Source organism: Balaenoptera borealis, assembly GCF_965194805.1.
Source record: "Balaenoptera borealis genome assembly, chromosome: 12".
In the NCBI taxonomy this organism is placed as follows: Eukaryota; Metazoa; Chordata; class Mammalia; order Artiodactyla; family Balaenopteridae; genus Balaenoptera; species Balaenoptera borealis.
The window spans coordinates 18,742,692-18,760,154 of record NC_138869.1 but is presented as its reverse complement, the minus strand read 5'-3'; the positions used below and the strand labels follow the sequence as shown (position 1 = coordinate 18,760,154).

The 17,463-nt window shown below is 38.1% G+C and overlaps 1 protein-coding gene across 1 annotated transcript in view; it reads left to right on the top strand.

Annotated features, from left to right (window-relative positions):
- The window catches only part of CNTN6 (contactin 6), a 675,643-nt gene that overhangs the window by 500,938 nt on the left and 157,242 nt on the right, over positions 1-17,463 (top strand).

The window sequence follows — 17,463 nt, the reverse complement described above, 5'->3', positions numbered from 1 at the left end:
TGGCATGTGAATTATATTTCAAGAAAGCTGTTACAAAACAAAACAAAAGGCTGGTTTCTCCATACGGGAAAAAGGGAAAAACCAATGGCATTCCACTGGGCACAATTCATTTGCATTTTAGTGGTTAGAATCATTTGCCTTTTTAATAGTTTTCCACCTCCTTACACTGCTGTAAAATAGATAAAAGACACTGAAAGGCAAAATTAACCCCCAAAAGTGCACTGAACAGAACACTCAGTAATCTTTTCATGTCCCTTTTGAAATCTTTCACAAATATTCCTGGTTTGTCCTGTCACAACACATATCTCTTGTCTATTCACTTTTTCATTCTCCTGATGATCATTTTACACATTATCATCTCTTCTCAAACTTCCCATACTTCCTCTCCCATCATCTGTGTCAGCTAATGATATTCCTTTCTCCTTCCTAAGAAAGTAAGGGAAAAAAAATCTGAGTATTATTTTAACAGGTTTTCAATCCCACTTGTATCAGTACGTTTTCTATCTGTCTCTACTCTGCCTTCCTTCCTGTTATTGTGAAAGAACCTTTCTAAGGCCAGTTACTACACAATGAACTAGATCCCTCCTGTCACCCCAAGCGCATCACTCAATTGTCAAGGAGGAACAGCTTAAGGTGTAAGATTCTAAAACGTGAACCTAAATACTTGCAGAATTTCTTGAATAATTTTATTCTCTAAACCCAGTTTGCCTTGTAAAATGATTCTCTGCAGTGAATGGATGTTTCATTTATTTAATCATTCAAACTTCCATTCACATCTGCGTGATTACAGAAAACATGGGGTGTGTAGGCTAGTAACTCATAAGGAAATTGTTTGTGTCTGAATGAATGTTTAAAAAATGAATGAAAAATGAATTAACCTTATATCTACTTTCTCATCTCCTTTCGTCCTCACTGCCCTTAGTCTTTCTTCTTCTCCTTTTCCCTTTAACAGTTAAGGACTTCAACATACATGCATTCTTGCATTCATCCACAATAGCTAGCTCAGAGTAATCTTAAATGTTCTCTTTCCTTCATCTTTCACATCAAATCAGTTATACCAGTCTGTTGGTATTGCCTCTAAACACTTCAAAATGGCTCACTTCGTCCTCATTCTTTTCATTCTTACTGACAATGCCCCAGTTATCTCAGTGTTTTCAAATGGTTTGATAAATAATCTTCCTGATCTGTGGTTTTTCTTCCCCTATCCTCCCCCAGTTAGTCATAGATCTAAGTTTGTCATACATCTGCTTAAAATTGAAAACACTCCCATGTTTTCTAACTTTTACACATCAGGTTCAAACCTCTGTCATATCACTGAAAGTCCTTCAAAACTCTTCTAAATCTACAATTCCATCCATATATTTCATTACTCTCCTTCATTCCAGACCAGTTACATTTTTTGAATGACAGGTATTTTCATATCGCTATTCTTAAAGTTTCCTTACTATTCCCTTTTCTTTCAAAGGCATTCTCACTCTCATTCTTTTACACTTAGTTCAAATATTGCATCTTTTGTCACTCGTCCATAACCTCTAAGTAGAATTAATTACTTCCTTCTCTGGACTTCCTTAAAATTATATTTGTGCTTTTGGTAGAACACTTATCCTGTAATAATGCAATTAGTTAATTGTTTTTGTCAGCCTCCCTTTCTGGAGTATATATCATAGTGACGTAGAGTATGGGTTCTGGAGTCAGACTGCCTAAATTCAAAACTGGATTCCAACACTCTCTAGCTGTTTGGTATTGACTAAGTTACTTAAGTTCCTCAAACATCAATTTCTTCACTCTTATAATGGGAATATTGGAATCTATGTGACAGAGTTTATGTAAGGATAAAATAATTCCTATAAAAGTTCAACTTTGTCCCTGGCTCTTACTATATGCCAAAATTGCTCTTATTTGATTATAAGCATCTTGAGTGCAATTCATTTATTTATTTTTGCATTGGCAGTGCATAAAGAAGGTTTAACACATAATCAGAGCTAATTAAATGTGGTTGAATTTACTTATGTTGGCCTTTATCACTGTGTGCTGGCAATATCAAAATAAGCAACGATGGATAATTTTATTTTGGTTTGGCTTTAGACTGAAGAGATCAACATATGTGAAATATATGGTAAGGCACACTTATTATGATTTACTTTATTATCTGTGTGCCACTTCCAATATGTCATATACTTTCCAGGCAGGTTTAAGGCTTAACTTCTAAATCAGTAGGTCACCATAGTTGTCTGAGTAGACTGAAATACTGCAGGTCTCCAATGTTATACCATGTGTATACCATTAGTTCATTCTGCTAGAGTAACTTATAAAAAAATAACCAAAATGATTCCATCATGTTCAGAGTAGATTCTCAGTTAAGAATTGTCTTCTCAAATGTCTGTTGCATGAAAGAAACATCAAGCATGGTCACTCTCAGGTAACTATTAACCTCCTCCTCTACAGACTTTTGATGTTTACTTGAATAAGAAGTCACTGATTATCCAGGTGTAAAAAAAACGCCAACGTCAAAATATAGCTTGAATCTAATTAATGCTTAAAGCTAACGCTAATTTGACCCTATATTTTTTCCCCAACTTTACTGAGATATAATTGACATTGTGTAAGTCAATTGAGATATAACAACATTGTGTATGTTTAAGGAGTACAATGTAATGATGCACTATATGTATTTATTGTGAAATGATGACCCCATAAGGTTAGTTAATACATTCATCACCTCATGTAGTAACAATTTTTTGTGTGTTTCTTTTAAGAGCTTACCTCTTAGCAAATTTCAAATATACAATACACTCTTGTTAACTATAGTCACCATGCTGTACATCTTTATATACCCCAAACTTACTCATCTTATACTAGATGTTTGTACCTTTGACAACCTTCACCTATTCCCACCTCCCCCATTCTTCCTCATCCCTACTCCTGGCAACCACCAATCTGTTCTGTTTCTATGAGTTCCAGTTCTCTAGATTCCACTTATAAGTGAGAATGAGTTATTTCACTCAACATAATGTCCTCAAAGTTCATCCATGTTGTTACAAGCACCAGTACTTCCTTCTTCTTTATGACTGAATAATAGTCCGTATATATATATATGTGTGTGTGTGTGTGTATACACACACACACACATATATATATATACATACACATATATGTATATACCACATTTTCTTTATCTATTCAACCACTGATGGATATTTAGGTTGTTTCCTGTCTTGGCTATTGTAAACAATGCTGCATTAAACATGGGAACCTACTTTTTTGAAACAATTTCAAATATATCTCTAGAATGTATTGCCATCAAACCATCAGTAGAATAAAATTCTCTTTTCACTAAAATTTAAAGACCAATGAGTCCAAAAAATCAGTCTCTCCACCCCAGCCCTAATTACCAAGCCATAGCAGTATATACAACTATTTCTTAGACAGCTAAACCTATGAGCCCCAAGGAACCGTGAAAATCAACATCTGCAAATCTGAACTAATTTCTTTTATTTTTCCCCCTATTTTGAAAAACAGTATATCTCTGAGCAATTTTTAATGTTTTCTTTCCACTTAAGCATCCTCCAAATTCAATTAGTTGACAAATCACCTTTTTATTTTTCCTTTCCATTCTTACTCTCGCTACATTACTTTAGGATGTATCTCTCCGCTTGGACTATTGTAATAATCTCATAACTATGTTTTAAATTCTATTTATCTTTATTCTCTGACATAGCTGATGATTTTTCTCCCTCTTGTTTTTCCACCAAAAAATAATCCTAACATGTCTTCCCTGTATAAAACCTACCACAAGCTAAGCATCAAGATATATTGGGAATTCCAGTGCAGAGCTTTATAGTCAGATTTAAGACTCATGTCTGCCTCTAATTCTTAAATAAGGCACTTGAGCTCCCTGGAATTACTTCTCCTCCCCTGTAAATTAGGTGGAATTTCTCTGATACACCTTTTTTTTTTTCTATTTTAAAATTCTGTGACTTGCTTAGAATAACAAGGGAAATTGGTGAGAGAGAGAGAATGAGAGAAAGATAGAAAGAATGAGAGAGAGATTTTCTCTTTATAGAACCTTAATTTCAGGGAAGACACAACTGACCTTAGTCTAGGGTAGGTTTGACAGGCTAAAGAAATTGGTTTGGAAACTAAGGCAGAGGCTTAGTAAGAGAAAATAAATAAATAAAGCAGACAGAGTAGAGCTCTTTTAGTCCTGGAAATAAACAGAACTCTGGTGGATATACTGCAGGGTGTACAACCTTGGACTTGGAGTCAAACCTCTGTTTGAGTACCCCTTCTGGAATACCACTAGCAGTGTGACCTTGATCAAATCATTTAAATTCTGTAAACTTTAGTCATGCTATCTCTCTTGATCTGGTATGATGTTTTTTATTTGCTATTTAAAGTCACTTTCCCTGGGGCACAGGGATATTTGTTGAGTAAGGTAGACCCTTAGAGGCCCTGAGGGCCTCTCGCCACTACTTTGTGCAAACATGGCCCAGCTGCTGCTGCTGGCCGCTGGATTCTGCCCCTTACCAGCTGCCTGACCAACATGTTGTGCCCTGGACCATTCCCCCAACTCACAGCAGATGGACAACCCTCAAGGCATTGCAGTCTCTTGTGCCAGGATACACCAGGTACGCAGAGCGGGAATGGACAACAGCCTCACCCTTAACAAGATGCTCAACACTATGTACTATGTACGAATGTACTATGGTGCTGCTAGGTGGGGGCAGGAATGACCACCTCCATGCCCTGCTCTGAGACACAACGGCACACTCACTGCAGACCCTGACGCTGTGTGAGCTCTACCTGGGCCCCATTCTGGAGCTGGGGCTGGAGGTGTTGCTAGGCAGAGGGGATGAGGGGAAGCCAGGAGAGGCCTGAGGCATCAGGAGATGAGGAGCAAGAGGAGAAGAACCTGTCCAAGGGGGCAGCCCTGGAGGTGGCTGGAGCAGGCACCACCCATTAGCCAAGGCTCCAAGCACTCAGGGCTTATCAGATTCATTGGACTTGACTTAACAAAGCACAAAATTACAGGTAATAGTATCAAGAATGTTAAGATGGTGACTTCAGAGCATTAAACTAGAATTGCTAGGCCCTTCTAAGTGCCTAGCCCTGTGTGGTCGCATTGGTTACACACCCTGGTTTTAGTTTCTTCTTTGGTAAAAACAAGCACAGATATCTCCTTTTCTTTTACTTCTCTTTTTGCTTGTTTTCTTTTGCCCTGTTTTTAATGAATTGGAAAATAATTTAAAAATTGAACTTCTGTAATAGAAGATGTTTTGGGGGTGCCAGGAACCTGGGTGGGGAAATTTATTGGGAGGGATAGGACTGTAGCACAAAGAGTGATGCCAGCAATTTTCTCTCTGGGTGTGACCTTGGAGAATTCAAGTCTTAACCCTCTGTGAAACCTGAAATTTGCCTAAGCCCAAACAATGAAATTCAAGTAAAACCACGGATAATATGCCTTTTAGTTCTGTTCTCTTTTAGATGCAGGTCTTCTCATGTGCTTAACTTTGACCCTAATAACTTCTCCTGAAAACAAATTGTTGTGTGCCCAGGTTATCTGCACTTTGGTATTTCTGGAGAGGAGAAAAGCAGAACACTGGTCATTCTATATTGTTTATTTGAATCAGTCTTTCCCAACATTCTGTCCATTGCGGAAAGCAGAAATTGTACAGTCAATGGCTCATGGAACCCAGAGGCAAGTCTCACTAGAAACTGGAACCAAGGATTAATAAGCTTAGGGAATAAAGTCCCGCTTTACTATTTATTCTTTCTCCCCATCATTCTACTGTCTGCCTGTCTGTCTTGTCTCAATCTTTGTCTCTATATAGACTAGTATTCTTTTTCTTTTTTTATATTTACCCAATTTTATTTTATTTACATCATATACAGAAATTTTTTTCATTGTTTATATACTGTATTTGTGTGTACCCATCACTGTTCTTACTTTTTTTTTTTTTTTAACATCTTTATTGGAGTATAATTGCTTTACAATGTTGTGTTAGTTGCTGCTGTATAACAAAGTGAATCTCCTATACGTATACATATATCACCATATCCCCTCCCTCTTGCACCTCCCTCCCTCCCTCCCTATCCCACCCCTCTAGGTGGTCACAAAGCACCGAGGTGATCTCCCTGTGCTATGTGACTGCTTCGGTAGGTTGCTTTGGGTAGTACAGTCATTTTCACAATGTTGATCCTTCCAATCCAAGAACATGGTATATCTCTCCATCTGTTTGTATCATCTTTAATTTCTTTCATCAGTGTCTTATAGTTTTCTACATACAGGTCTTTTGTCTCCTTAGGTAGGTTTATTCCTAGGTATTTTATTCTTTTTGTTGCAGTGGTAAATGGGAGTGTTTCCTTAATTTCTCTTTCAGATTTTTCATCATTAGTGTATAGGAATGCAAGAGATTTCTGTGCAATAATTTTGTATCCTGCAACTTTACCAAATTTGTTGATTAGCTCTAGTAGTTTTCTGGTAGCATCTTTAGGATTCTCTATGTCCTCTGTATCATGTCATCTGCAAACAGTGACCGTTTTACTTTTTCTTTTCCGATTTGGATTCCTTTTATTTCTTCTTCTTCTCTGATTGCTATGGCTAAAACTTCCAAAACTATGTTGAATAACAGTTGTGAGAGTAACCTTGTCTTGTTCCTGATCTTAGTAGAAATGGTTTCAGTTTTTCACCATTGAGAACTATGTTGGCTGTGGGTTCGTCATATATGGCCTTTATTATGTTGAGGTAAGTTCCCTCTATGCCTACTTTCTGGAGAGTTTTTATCATAAATGGGTGTTGAATTTTGTTGAAAGCTTTTTCTGCATCTATTGAGATGATCATATGGTTTTTCTCCTTCAATTTTTTAATATGGTCTATCACATTGATTCATTTGCGTATATTGAAGAATCCTTGCATTCCTGGGGTAAACCCCACTTGATCATGGTGTATGATCCTTTTAATGTGCTGTTAGATTCTGTTTGCTAGTATTTTGTTGAGGATTTTTGCATGTATGTTCATCAGTGATATTGGCCTGTAGTTTTCTTTTTTTGTGGCATCTTTGCCTGGTTTTGGTATCATGGTGATAGTGGCCTTGTAGAATGAGTTTGGGAGCGTTCCTCCCTCTGCTATATTTTGGAAGAGTTTGAGAAGGATAGGTGTTAGCTCTTTTCTAAATGTTTGATAGAATTCGCCTGTGAAGCGATCTGGTCCTGTTCTTTTGTTCGTTGGAAGATTTTTTAATCACAGTTTCCATTCCAGTGCTTGTGATTAGGTCTGATTATATTTTCTATTTCTTCTTGGTTCAGTCTCAGACAGTTGTGCTTTTCTAAGAATTTGTCCATTTTTTCCAGGTTGTCCATTTTATTGGCATATAGTTGCTTGAAGTAATCTCTCATGATCCTTTGTATTTCTTCAGTGTCAGTTGTTACTTCTTTTTCATTTCTAATTCCGTTGATCTGAGTCTTCTCCCTTTGTTTCTTGATGAGTCTGGCTAATGGTTTATCAATTTTGTTTATCTTCTCAAAGAACCAGCTTTTAGTTTTACTGATCTTTGCTATCGTTTCCTTCATTTCTTTTTCATTTATTTCTGATCTGATCTTTATGATTTCTTTCCTTCTGCTAACTTTTGGGGGTTTTTTGTTCTTTTTCTACTTGCTTTAGGTGTAAGGTTAGGTTGTTTATTTGAGATTTTTCTTGTTTCTTGAGGTAGGATTGTATTGTTATAAACTTCCCTCTTAGAACTGCTTCTGCTGCATCCCATAGGTTTCGGGTCATTGTGTTTTCATTGTCATTTGTTTCTAGGTATTTGTTGCTTTCCTCTTTGGTTTCTTCAGTGATCTCTCGGTTATTTAGTAGCAGATTGTTTAGTCTCCATGTGTCTGTATTTTTTACAGTGCTTTTCCTGTAATTGATGTCTAGTCTCACAGTGTTGTGGTCAGAAAAGATACTTGATACGATTTCAGTTTTCTTAAATTTACCTAGGCTTGATTTGTGACCCAAGATATGATCTAGCTTAGAGAATGTTCCATGAGCACTTGAGAAGAAAGTGTATTCTGGGTTTTTTTGGATGGAATGTCCTATAAATATCAATTAACTCCATCTTTCTCCATTGCTACTCCAGCTTTCTTCTGATTTCCATTTGCATGGAATATCTTTTTCCATCCCCTCACTTTCAGTCTGTATGTGTCCCTAGGTCTGAAATGGGTCTCTTGTAGATAGCATATATACAGGTCTTGTTTTTGTATCCATTCGGCCAGTGTATGTCTTTTGGTTGGAGCACTTAATCCATTTGCATTTAAGGTAATTATTGATATGTATGTTCCTATTACCATTTTCTTAATTCTTTGGGTTTGTTATTGTAGGTCTTTTCCTTCTCTTGTGTTTCCTGTCTAGAGAAGTTCCTATAGCATTTGTTGTAAAGCTGGTTTGGTGGTGCTGAATTCTCTTAGCTTTTGCTTGTCTGTAAAGGTTTTAATATCCCCGTCGAAACTGAATGAGATCCTTGCTGGGTAGAGTAATCTTGGTTATAGGCTTTTTCCTTTTTATCACTTTAAATATGTCCTGCCACTCCCTTCTGGCTTGCAAAGTTTCTGCTGAAAGATCAGTTGTTAACCTTATGGGGATTCCGTTGTATGTTATTTGTTGCTTTCCCTTGTTGCTTTAAATATTTTTTCTTTGTATTTAACTTTTGATAGTTTGATTAATATGTGTCTTGGCATGTTCATCCTTGAATTTATCCTGTATGGGACTCTCTGCACTTCCTGGACTTGAATGACTATTTCCTTTCCCATATTAGGGAAGTTTTCAACTATAATCTCTTCAAATATTTTCTCAATCCCTTTCTTTTTCTCTTCTTCTTCTGGGACCCCTATAATTCAAATGTTGGTGCATTTAATGTTGTCACAGAGGTCTCTGAGACAGTCCTCAATTCTTTTCATTCTTTTTTTCTTTATTCTGCTCTGTGGTAGTTATTTCCACTATTTTATCTTCCAGGTCACTTATCCATTCTTCTGCCTCAGTTATTCTGCTATTGATTCCTTCTAGAAAAATTTTCATTTCATTTATTGTGTTGTTCATCATTGTTTGTTTGCTCTTTAGTATTTCTTGGTCCTTCTTAAACGTTTCTTTTATTTTTTCTATTCTATTTCCAAGATTTTGGATCATCTTTACTATCATTACTCTGAATTCTTTTCAGGTAGACTGCCTATTTCCTCTTCATTTGTTTGGTCTGGTGGGTTTTTACCTTGCTCCTTCATCTGCTGCATATTACTCTGTCTTCTCATTTTGCTTAACTACTGTGTTTGGGGGGGGTCTCGTTTTCACAGGCTGCAGGTTCGTAGATCCCGTTGTTTTTGATGTCTGCCCCCAGTGGCTAAGATTGGTTCAGTGGGCTGTGTAGGCTTCCTGGTGGAAGGGACTGGTGCCTGTGTTCTGGTGGATGAGGCTGGATCTTGTCTTTCTGGTGGGCAAGACCACTTCCAGTGGTGTTTTGGGGTGCTTGTAGTGTGATCTTCGCCCAGACAGGAGGGGGTTAAAGGAGCGGCTGATTAGGGAGCTCTGGCTCACTCAGGCTGGGGAAGGGGAGGGGTACGGAATGCGGGATGAGCCTGCAGCAGCAGAGGCCGGCACGACACTGTGTGAACGTAGTGTGATTTTAGGCAGCTTCTCTGCTGATGGGTGGGGTTGTGTTCCTTTCTTGCTAGTTGTTTGGTATGGGGTGTCCTGCAGTGGAGCTTGCTGGTCGTTGAGTGGAGCTGGGTCTTAGCATTGAGATGGAGATCTCTGGGAGAGCTCTTGCCAATTGATATTAAGTGGGGCCAGGAAGTCTCTGGTAGTCCAATGTCCTGAACTCGGCTCTCCCTCCTAAGAGGCTCAGGCCTGACACCAGGCCAGAGCACCAAGGCCCTGTCAGCCACACAGCTCAGAAGAAAAGGGAGAAAAAAAAGAAAGAAAAATAAATAAATAAATAAGTTCTTAAAATAAAAAAATTTTAATATCATTAAAATAAAAAAATAAAATAAAATAACAATAAAAAAATAATTAAAAAAAAAGAAGAGAGCAACCAAACCAATAAAGAAATCCACCAATGATAACAAGCACTAAAAATTAAACTAAGATAACCATATAAATCAGAAACTCGTCAGTCGCATACAGGAAACTCCAAGTGTACAGTTTCTCCCAAAGTCCACTGCCTCAATTTTGGGATGATTTGTTGTCTATTCAGGTATTCCACAGATGCAGGGTACATCAAGTTGATTGTGGAAATGTAATCTGCTGCTTCTGAGGCTGCATGGAGCAACTTCCCTTTTTCTTCTTTGTTCGCACAGCTCCTGGGGTTCAGCTTTGGACTTGGCCCCGCCTCTGCAGGTAGGTTGCTCTCTGGCGTCTGATTTTCGCCAAGACAGGAAGGGATTAAAGGAGTGGCTGATTAGGGGGCTCTGGCTCAGTCAGGCCGGGGGAGAGGGAAGGGTACGGAATGCGGGATGAGCCTGCAGTGGCAGAAGCCGGCATGATGCTGCAACAGCCTGAGCCGTGCCCTGTGTTCTCCTGGGGAAGTTGTCTCTGGATCACGGGACCCTGGCAGTGGTGGGCTGCACAGGCTCCCGGGAGGGGAGGTGTGGATAATGACCTGTGCTTGCGCTCAGGCTTCTTGGTGGCTGCAGCAGCAGCCTTAGTGTCTCATGCCCGTCTCTTGTGTCCGTGCTGAGTGCCGCGGCTTGAGCCCATCTCTGAAGCTCATTAGGCGATGCTCTGAATCCCCTCTCCTTGCGCACCCTGAAACAATCGTGTCTTGCCTCTTAGGCAGCTCCAGACTTTTTCCCGGACTCCCTCCTGGCTAGCTGTGGTGCACTAGCCCCCTTCAGTCTGTGTTCACGCAGCCAACCCCAGTCCTCTTCCTGGGACCTGACTTCCGAAGCCAGAGCCTCAGCTCCCAGCGCCCACCCACACTGGCGGGTGAGCAGACAAGCCCCTCAGGCTGGTGAGTGCTAGTTGGCACCAATCCTCTGTGCGGGAATCTCTCTGCTTTGCCCTCTGCACCCCTGTTGCTGTACTCTCCTCCATGGCTTCCCCCCACCACCCACCCCACTTCTCTGCAAGGGAAGGGGCTTCCTCGTGTGTGGAAACTTTTCCTCCTTCACAGCTCCCTCCCCTATGTGCAGGTCCCATCCCTATTCTTTTGTCTCTGTTTTTTCTTTTTTCTTTTGCCCTACCCAGGTATGCGGGGAGTTTCTTGCCTTTTGGGAGGTCTGAGGTCTTCTGCCAGCGTTCAGTAGGTGTTCTGAAGGAGTTGTTCCACATGTAGATGTATTTTTTAAGTAGCTGTGGGGAGGAAAGTGATCTCCAGGTCTTACTCCTCTGGCATCTTGAGGGTCCATCTACACTAGCATTCTCTTAACTCTTAACAAGTTTTATGGAAGACAGAGGCTCTAATAATCCTGAACAACCTCCTCTCTATTCAAGTAACAATCAGAAACTAAGAATCTCTTCATTTTATTTCCTAATTTCCAGGAGAGAGAAGTACAGCAGCCGAGCAGGACATATTCACCTTTTGTCCAGTCATTCATGGCCATAAGAATGGGGTGAAGTAAATAAAATATGACTTTAAGGGCCTATTCCTATCAGTTAAGAGATGATTCTCCATAAAGATCTTCATGAACTGTCCAGAAATGACAAAATGTGACTGCCGTAGATATAATCAAAAGTTTTTTGCATTCGGGGGATGACAATGAACTTTAGATTCTGGTAGTTTGATCCAGTATTGGACTCAGATCATAGGACTAATTTTTTTTTAACTCCATGGAAGATAAAGAGGAAGAAAAATGGGGCAGAACCCTACATGAATTTTCAATAACATTGTATAATTTGCTTTTAATTGTCATTTAAAATTATTTACTTTTTAACGTTCCTCTATTGCAAAGTTCTTCCTTTATTGCCAAGTAAAAACTTTTCTTATTGTGTAGTGTTATATTGTAGGTGATTTTATAGCAGTAGGTGTTGTCAGTACAATTATTTAATCACTTATTGCTCAAAATACCGACACTTTTCCTAAGGTCTAGCGCATTTTTAAAGAAAAGGTACTTAAAAAGCATTTTTGATTTCTTGCTTTTGATATTATATTGTCACATGGTTTCAGCTCTTCTTGTACAGAAAGCTCATGTTGTCCTTGCTTTCTGACACTGTAGGCAAAGCAACAAAAGTCTGTTATTATTTAATCATCTCATTGCGCTATGAAAAAAATCTAAGGATTTACCACAAGAGACCAAACAATTAGTTGACAAAAGCTAGACATTTTACTGGTATGAATTCAAGCTCTTAAAAATTTGATAACAACAAATATAAATGACTAAATAAGATATGGGCTGATGATAATTCACCAAGACCAGGCTTTTCTGTCTTTCAAAATAACCAAAGTTTGTTAGAAAATGCCTGATTCTATTCGTCTCAAGTTCTTCATCTGTCAAATGGGAATGGAAATGTATGTCTCATAAAACGTGTCACAGGAATTTAATTTGTTACTTGGTGCATGTAAAACTCCTTGGAAAACTACAAATTACTCTCCCAAATATAAAATATTATTAAGTCAATTATACCCTTAATTTAGATTATATGAAGATTGAACAGAGCTCTTCTCTGAGTGAAGGTAAAGGAAGATAAATTAACATTTGTTGTCTGCCTATTTTGTACATAGCACGGTGCTTAATATTTCAGCCAGGTTTTCTTTTTAGGGGGAGAGGAAGGTGGTTGAAAATGTTTAAATTATAAAGATCTATGAAAAAACAAAACAAAAAAACCCCTCATATTCCACTTGAATTTTTGCTATGAAAGAAGATATTAGCACTCACACATTTCAAACTGTATTCTTTTACCCATCCCTCATTTTTCTGTTTATACTGTTATTTTTATATTATCCAAGTTTATGGCATTCATATTCTGTTCTATAACTAAAACCAACATGGTTCTTAAGTGGTAGTTTTATATTTAAATGTATTCATTGTGCATCCTATTCCTCCTTCATTCTTGAGATCTGTATATTGGTTCATTTCTACCTGGATAGACTTCATTGTTAAGTCATTTCTTTAAGAGTGGTCATTTACGTTGTATTCCCTGAGGGTTTTTTGTTTGTTTATTTGTTTGTATTTTGATGTTAAAGAATGTTGAATGTCATTAGATTCGAAAGCTATATCAGTGGGTAATAACAGTCATGTCACCCTTTTATTCAGAATACTGTAGACTTTCCCTGTCTTCTGGTATAGAATGCTAATGCTACTATTATAAAATCTGAAATTAATCTGATTTTATCTTTCACTCTTTTAAGTAATTTTCTGTTTCAACCGGGTCTTCTGGCAAAGTCTTTCTTTAAGTTTGAACATCAGTCACTTAACTAACACGTGCTTTGGTGTTAAGTGCTCTCTCTAAAATGTCTCTGGAATGTGGTGTATTCTTTCAATTCACAGGAAATTTTCTTGGTGATATCTTTCAATACATTTGTTTGTCTATCTCAGTGACATCAAGGATCTTTATGTTGGATCATCTTTTATCTATCTTTCTTATCCATTACCTTCTCTTCCCTCTTATCTGTGTTTTTTAAATTGTATTCACCACAATTATCTCTAATCTTCTCTTTATGTCAGTAATTTGACTTTTAGTAGGTATCTGTTTTGTTTCTTGCCTATTTTAGTTGATTTATTAATTCTTTAATGATGCTCCTTTGGTTGCAATTTTTACGTTTAAGTTACATCTAATTTATCTGATTCTATAGTTTGTCTTTTTCATCTTGCCATTGAGTTACGTCTTTTGAATTCAGGTTCTTACTCTACTATGTGAAAAATTTTGAGAAATTTCCTAGGATTCCTTGAGTTATATTTTCTTCTAGATTGGATATTTTGTCTATCTTTGGCATGCTATGTTTTTCACTTTTATTGTTGCAATACATTTCCATACTTACTATTCCACTTCTTTTCATTTGCTCATACTTGAGGAACTGTGTGCAGACAACTCAGTCATTCCTCTATAGAAAGGGATATTTTTAAACGTTCTTCTCATCATATCACGGAACTGTTTGTTTTCTTCCTCTTAGCTCAATTTTGGAGGCTGAATATCCACATATCACGAGTACCCCCATTTTGTAGCCTGAGGAAATACTGGGATTGTGGGAAATTCAGCCTTTAGCAGAATATCTGGGTGCTTCTATTTTAAGGTTTTTTTTTTCTTTTTTAGTGGTTTGTAGCAAGATTATTGGTGGAAGAGTCATAGGTATACTTTATTGGGAAATGCATCAGTTTTCAGTTGGGCTTTAGAGATTTTACCAAGTGAATATATAGGCGTGAAACTATTAGTTTCTGAAACAGAGTCAGCTTTACTAGTCATGCTTCTCTGCTTCACTCTTTTTTTCTCCAGGAGCCCCGTCTACTCCTCTCTTCAGCCAGAAGAGAAAACAGATTAAAACACACTATGCATGTATATACAAAGCTGCTTAACTCCAGCATTGGAGGTTGTTATGAGAATTCTCAGAATTTTGTCATTTCACCAGTAAATCTCACAGAGGTTAGGGATGAGATTAAGACGTCAAGAACTCTTTCACCCCTCTGAGCCTGGACAAACTCTTCTTATGCCACAAATGTTTTTTTCTGTTGTTTCTTTGTTTCTTTTGATTATTTTTAGCCAATGGCATTGGAATTTGTCCCTTTTCTTATTCAGACACTGTTAATTTGTTTGTTGTTTATTTATATTTATAATTCCTTGTGCATTTCATTAGGTACTAGAGTAAGGAAAGTCTGTATTACATGTTTAACTCACTCTTTCTCAATCAGCCTTTGCAAAAAAAACAAAGATGTAAGATGTATTGCTACTTTATAGTTAAGAGTTATAACTTGTCCAGCATTATACAGCTAATAACTGTCTGCACTTCTAGGTAAATAATGGAGTATACTAAAATTACAATTTAAGATAAAGTTACTAAATTAATATTTTACCTGGGTGCAAATATTCTGGAAGAAAGAAATAGATCTGAGTGGATGGTGAAAACAGTGAGAGAATCAAGATGCCTAAGTTTAACTTCCTCCTATCTCTCAAAGCAGATGGTGAATTTGGAAAAGATGATTCAACTTCCTGGGTTTTAGTTTCCTTGTGTGTAATAATAATAAGGATGATGATGATGATGAGAATAATGATGGTAATTTTCACAATTTGATGATTATACATTTACATGTACCAGGCACAATGTGATATACTTTATAAGTAATATGTCATTAAATCTCAAAATAACCATCTGATATACAGAGTCTATCTATTTTGTCAACGAAGATACTGCAAATTTCACAAATCCACTGAAGCCCATTTGATTCAAGGGCACATGCTATTGACCACTAGCTCTATTGTCTTTCCAAACCAAGAAGTCTGGCCTGAATGGTCTACAAAAGACCTACCAACTTTGAGATTCTCTAGAGCTGTGGTTGGTATCAGAGGAAATGACCATGCTCCTACATGACCCTCAGGTACAACTACTAGAGTTCTGGACTGGGTGTCCTAAAATTAAATCTTAACATGATGAGGTTTTTGCTTTATGTATTCATTTGCACATTTAAAAAACACAGAATTTCACCTAAAACATAAGTACCGAACTCTTCCTCCTCCCTTCCTCCAAATCTTTCTTTCTTAACAATTCAGTCCAAATGCCATGAAGTAGGGCTCAGTAAGGTAGGCATCCACATGAATGTGGAAGATGAGCACCAGAGTAGCCCAGCATGAGTTGTTGGAGCCTAAGAGTGGTGAGCAAGTCAGGCATGCAGGACAAGGGGTAAGGCAGCGGTGGCCCAGTGGAGTGGCAGAGCCCGAGGAAGGTGAGAAGGGCATGCCCTTACTGAGGTGGCCTGGCACAGGCTATCAGAGTCTGAGAAGCCTGAGGAGGGTTCCATTGCCAGGAGAGGGTGGTGAAGATAGAAACCTGGAAGCTAAGTGAGTGAGGACAGAGCCTCCACAGGGAAAGAGCATTCCAGGGTGAGGTGTTAGATCCTCAAGGATGTGAGAAAGTTATCCACTTTGGAATATAACTATGCACAGAGTGTCAGAGGTCAAGTGTAGTGAAAGATAGCATCCACACAGGAGGGAGACCCTGCACAGGGTCAGAACATGAGTGAGGTGAGGAGGTAGGAGACAGCTTACAAGTGGTGTCAAGGAAGGTATGGGAGTAGAACTTGCAGCAGGTATCAGAATCTGTACAGGGTGAAGAGGAGCTTCACAAAGGGGAGAAGGTGGTGACAGTAACTGGAGGTTAGTTACATACAAGGAGATTGAACAAATTCATAAATACACTGAGAATAGTGGAAACCAGGGTTCTCACAGCTGGAATAGGGAGTTAAAAATATAGACAGAGGACTTCCCTGGTGGCTCAGTGGATAAGAATCCGCCTGCCAATGCAGGGGACATGGGTTCGATCCCTGGTCTGGGAAGATCCCACATGTCATGGAGCAACTAAGTCCGTGAGCCACAACTACTGAGCCTGTGCTCTAGAGCCCGCAAGTCACAACTACTGAGCCCACATGTTGCAACTACTGAAGCCAGCGCGCCTATAGCCTGTGCCCTGCAACAAGGGAAGCCACCACAGGGAGAAGCCCGTGCACTGCAACGAAGAGTAGCCCCCGATCACCACAACTAGAGAAAGCCCGAATGCAGCAACAAAGACCCAACACAGCCAAAAATAAATAAAATTTAAAATATATATATAGACAGAAAAAACCTATAATAAACCCACTATAAATCATCATAGATAGATAGAAGTATGGAATAAGAATATATACACACACACATATATACATATTTACATAAATATATGTCTGTATATAAAATTATACATATGCATACTTACATGTATTCATATGTGTTTATAAATTCATATAAGTATCTATATGTATGTATTCATACATATAATCTATAAAACCTACACACACACACACATGCACACACTGAAAATCCTCAGAGCAAGAACACCTCAATAACAATAAGTACACTTAGTTCCAGATCATGCTTTCTAAATACCATTCTCTAATAAAAGGAACAAGCTTTTCTTAGGGAAAAAAAAGACTACTTCGATGGCTGGAACAGGAGAAATGCAAGGTGATTCTGGAACACTTTCTTGTACCAGAAAGTAAAGAATAGTATAAAGAATGATAGGCACATGTCAAAAAGATGAAGAAACCAGCTTGAATGGTTTCTGCTGGCCAAATCAGTGACAATTTGGGCATCAAAATAAATAGTAATGGATAATTTTAATAAAATAAGAAACGATGGATTCACAGTGATAGAGTAGATCATACTGATAGAAATATATAAATAAAAAATTTAAATGTTCAGTAAGGAACAGTATATTTACATTGTCTCAAAGTCCCTAACCACAAAATGTTTACCAATTATAAAGGGGGAAAAGAAAGCAATTTTATAGTGGAGAAGTCTGGCAGGCAGCATGT